This window comes from Mercurialis annua, linkage group LG1-X, assembly GCF_937616625.2.
Source record: "Mercurialis annua linkage group LG1-X, ddMerAnnu1.2, whole genome shotgun sequence".
NCBI lineage: Eukaryota > Viridiplantae > Streptophyta > Magnoliopsida > Malpighiales > Euphorbiaceae > Mercurialis > Mercurialis annua.
The window spans coordinates 4076265-4081480 of NC_065570.1; the positions used below are offsets into that span (position 1 = coordinate 4076265).

The following is a 5216-nucleotide window of genomic DNA, read 5'->3' on the forward strand; positions in this document are numbered from 1 at the left end:
GAAAGTGACAAATGTATATATTATAAATATGAGAATGAGCTTTGTACTTTCATATGTTTATATGTTGATGACTTGTTGATTTTTGGATCAAATATTCATGTTGTGAATGCTGTGAAATCAATGTTGGGTGCCAACTTTGATATGAAAGATCTAGGTGAAGCGAATGTCATTCTTGGCATAAAGATAACTAGATCTGAAAAAGGAATTTCTTTAGATCAATCTCACTATGTTGAGAAGATTCTAAAGAAATATAACTACTTCGACTGTAAACCTGCGTGTACACCTTATGATCCAAGTGTAAAACTTTTTAAGAACACTGGTGATAGTGTACGACAGTCTGATTATGCGAGCATCATTGGCAGCCTTCGGTATGCCACTGATTGTACTAGACCCGATGTAATAACCTAAATTTTTGAGGTATTACGTGTAGTGCCACGAGGCATAATCGTAAACATTAAGAACGAGAAAATCAGATTAGGATTGGATAATAAGGACTTAGACCGAAGAGGGTCTATTGGAATTATCATAAAATAATAATTTTAACTGGAAAATAAATATGCGATGAATTGGATTTGAACGGAATTAGAAAGAAAGGAAGTAGAATAAAAATAAAATACGTTGGAAAGCCCGAACTAATAATATTCACGCTAAGGTCCGTGAAATATTATTAATAAACGATCGTCAAGTTTCGTAAGTATATGAAAGCGTCTTAGAAGATAGTTTGACGATTAGTTAAGAATAAGGGTTAAAGTGCAAATTAGCCACTTTAAGGACTAAAGTGGACTTTTAACCACAAACTTCCGGAAGAAGTTGTGTTTTACTCTATTTTCTCAATATAAGAAAATAATATCGATAAAGTTGTTATCGATAGTCATTAAAATGAAAAATTTGACGAAAAAGTGAGAAAAAGTGCAAGTTAGCTCAAAATGGAAACTTGAGCGTTTTTGGCCAAAATTGCCAAAATACATTATTGGAAAGTGATATTTTAAGGTATGAGACTAATGTTATTTATTTGGAAAATAAATAATACGGAATTTATCGAGAATCGAATGATTAAAGGATTAGTGGACTAAATTGGACGAAGGAAAAGTTATGGATTAAGAAATGAGGAGGTGGCAACTTTAAGGGCTTAAGTAAACTTTAGCCAACAACTTATAGGCTAAGTCAAGGAATTAATGTCCCATGTTCAGCTCATTCTCTCAAAATTAAAAAGAAATAGAAAGAAAGAAAGAAAAAGATGGAGAAGATGAGAGAAAGGGGAAAATGGAGCATTCAACTTCAAATCGAGCTACGGAGCTCGTTTCTCGACCAAATTTGATGATTTCGGTGGCTATGGATTCGGGATTCAAGCCTTTACTCAAGGTAAGCATCAATTCACGATTTTTATGGCTAATTTTGGACGAATTTTGATGAATTGTGGGCTGTTATTTTCGGCAATTAGGAGATCATGGTGTATGATGATTAAGAGCTATGATTATGGAATTTTGATGGTTGTTCATGGAGGAATTCATTCAGCCAAAGGGTTATACCATCAAACAAAGGTATAAATTCATAATTTTAGACTTGTGGTAATGAATTGATTGAATTGAGTGGAGTTTTGGTTAAGTTTAAAGTTGGATTTTCTGGTTTAGTGTTGAATTGATGCTGTCTACAACTAGAATTTTTTGAAACACTTAGAAATGTTTGTTTGAGCTGGAATTTTTATATGTTCTGAGTATATGAGTTAAGTTGGTGTATAAAAAATTTCAGAATTTTTCATAATTTGGATATTGAGATAAAAATTAAATAGCACCTAGTGCTCTGTTTGTAAATTGTGTAAGGCTGCTGCTGTAAGTTAATTATTTGAGGACCTTAAACACATTAGTTTGGCCTAATTTTTGGTATGCACTTAGAAATATATGTTATATAAGTGACATAAAATTTTCAGAGAAAAATATGGCCATTTGATAGGTTAATTGAATAAATCTTTGGCTATAGTCGGTGTAGGCAGCCGTGCTATGCACAACGATGGTTATGCCGATACGTATATTTGCATAGACAAGTAGAAAAATGGTTTGAAATGAATTGAATAATTTGTTAAGAGATGGCTTGATCGAGGTGTCTGAATTATGTTGAGGTTATAATTCGGTATCAATAGGTTAGTCTTGTTGTGTATTAAGTTCCGAATTGAATTGACGTTTTGCATAAAACGTCTTGCAAACAGCGATATTGCAAAGGCAATATCTCGGGCTGTATGATTCCAAACTAAGTTCCGTTTGCTGGTACGGAAACTTTGGGATGTTAACTACAATTGTCTAGTTTTAATATTTCTCTAATTCTGCCTCTAAGATGGTCATCTGAGGCAAAACATTTTTGTGTGCAGTCTGAACTGTTATTCTGGACAGCTTGAGGTTTTAACTTCGAAGCTTGTTTTCGACACCTTCGAGTGCATTTCATGGTCCGAGACCTAAACAAAAGTTGTAGGCGACGTTCTAAACTATAAGAATGTCACTTTTGTTTAGAGGTCGGATTATTTTAGATAAGCGTTTTGATAGCCAAAGTGAGCTACAAAACAACCTTTAAATAGAAAATTGGAGATGAGAATTGTTATTTATTGCGCTATTATCGTAATTGCGTAGATTCGACGAGGCGACTATCGACGGAGTTCAAAGTTCTTGAATCGAGATTAACGCTTTGCTTGATTAGAGTAAATGGATAGCAAGTGGTGAGTACACTTTAAATTACTCGCTAATATTCATAAAGCTACGTATTTTAATACGAAAAGCTATATGAATATTTATATATTTGAAATGTTTGTTTTTAAAATGTATACGTATGTATGCTTTGGAAATGATGTTTTATCGTAATGTGTTATTTTGATAATAACATAAATGTTAAGGCACCGGGGATGGGTAAAGTAAAATGACATGAATCGAATCAAATATGAATAAGGAAATATAGCACATTCCGATATGTACTATCAAACATAATAAATACCCATACGTGCGTGTGTTATAGATGTATGCTTGTAGTTGTAATGTGCATGCCATGGTCCATAAAGGATCAATATAACAAAACGAAAAATACAAAAACGTGAAATGAGAATTGTACTACGGTACACAAAATAATAAGAACTGAGATACAAGGTTGAATTCGGTAGAATTATCCCGGGACCTGTATCTCATCCATTCTCGATGATAATCCTCGGAACTCATACGAAATAAAAAGTAAGTGTGATACATCGAGAATCAATACGAAACAAGATCGAGACACTATGTGAACAAACACTCCTATTAAATGTCAATAGGAATCATATGAATCGACAATTAAGTTCAAAAGACCTGCAGGGTGCAGAGTCCGAATGTAGACACGAAGGTAACTCGGTTGAACTATCTCGGGACCCGTGTCTAAGGAGTAACTCGGTTGAATTATCTCGGGACTCCTATCGATCGTTTGGGATTGAGAAATGGTACAAGTAACTCGGTTGAATTATCTCGGGACTGTACCATATGGTTGAAGGTAACTCGGTTGAACTATCTCGGGACCCAACCATAAGGATCAAGTCACAAGAGACTTGCCAATGATTTAATTCGACTTAGAATCATGATGATATAAACTAAGATTAAGATTCTGTTGAAAACTAATGCAACAAAACGAGAAAGAAAAATATCAACACCATAACAAGAAATCGAAGATGCCAAATACGTATAAACTATAAGTTTATGAAATAAACAAAGAGTTATGAAGGAAAGTAAATAGAGTATGCAATATGATCTCAAAAGAGTATTTTCTATATATAAAATGGGTTTTCAAATGTTTTAACCCTTTTATGTGATATTGCGTGTAATTTGGTGAACTCACTCAGTTTTATACTGACCCCGTTGCTCCTCCCATTTTTCAGGGATAGCATGATATGATTTGAAAAGTCAAGCTTCCGAAGTTTTAATTCTCGGAAGTCATTTGCACAAGAAGTGAAAGAAGGTTTTCATTCTAGCGGTCCGCAGTAGTCTAGATGTTTTTGTCTATGTATTTGTACAATGCGTTTTAACTCTGATGTTTTTTGTAAAATTGGGTCACATGTATTTTGATATATAAAATATGATATGATTTGCGAAAAATTTATACAGGTTTTTAGGCTTGCTACGGGTTTCGGAGCTACCACTCCCATTCCCTAGCGCCGGTCGCGACTCATAAATTTGGGTCGTGACAAAGTTGGTATCAGAGCAATGGTTTAGTGTTCCTAGGCCATTGTTCTTTTGTGATTGGAGTATAGGAAAAAGTCAGTTACTTCGTAGGAACTACTGCGGATTATAGGAATTTCCAGTCATGTCTTTTGAACGTTATCATCTTTTTCATCGATTTTTCAAACGTTTTATAAAGACGTCCCCTCCTATATGTGCTATTAGGAGTCGAGTTAGGAGTGTGCATCAGCACAAATTTCGTTTTGTGTTTACTCGAGTAAGCAATACGCTTTCGAGTATCTATAGTCTGCGAAGAGTTATATACTCTAAAGACTCATAGGATATAAGAATATTGTTATGGATTATGATTGAATTAATTGATTGGATAGTATATTATTGAATAAGATATGAATTGTTTTGCAGTGCGTTCACTCAGGAGAGTGATATGCTCACAGGTATGTAATCCTGTAATAATTTATGCGATAAGTGAAATGTATGATTGTGAATGATTATTATAGATAGGATTTGTGCCTTATGATTAAACGCTACTTAAGCTTTACTAAGTTTATGGTGAGCGGAATGCTCGCAAGACTTAAGACACGTGACGTAACCAAAGAAAATCTAGGGGACACCGATTTTCTTTGGATTCAGTTAACATAGATTACTATAGCCACGATAGTAATACGCATAAAACATATACGATACGAGTATATGCTTGATGTTTTGTTAAGTCTACAATGAGTGGAACACTCATAAGACCTATAACACGAGACGTAACCATAGAAGGCCTAAAGGAAGGAGATATCCCTAAGGATCCAACTTACGCGGATGACGGTTATTTGTGATGACTAGTATGTGCTATGTTTTAAGGAATTCATCGTGATTCCTTTATATATCCGCCATACTATGAACAAAGAACTACTCACGCGCGTGCTGTTTCACAGCAAGTGCGTGTAGCCCGAGAAAAGACTATAAGTAGTGAAGGTGAATACAACCCAGTCCATTCGGCAAGTAGAGACCGCGGACGAGGCAGAGGTCAAGATAAACCTAAAATTT

General features: G+C 34.7%; 1 long non-coding RNA gene across 2 annotated transcripts; it reads left to right on the top strand.

The window, feature by feature from the left end:
- The first annotated feature begins 902 nt into the window (after positions 1–902).
- LOC126666100 (uncharacterized) lies at positions 903–4174 on the top strand. 2 transcript variants are annotated; one of them, XR_007637761.2, is made up of 4 exons: positions 903–1362; positions 1442–1541; positions 2619–2704; positions 3881–4174. It is a non-coding gene; the product is annotated as an uncharacterized LOC126666100 (long non-coding RNA). The 2 variants fall into 2 exon arrangements; XR_007637760.2 differs by lacking the exon at positions 1442–1541 and having other exon boundaries at positions 915–1362.
- The last annotated feature ends 1042 nt before the right edge of the window (positions 4175–5216 follow it).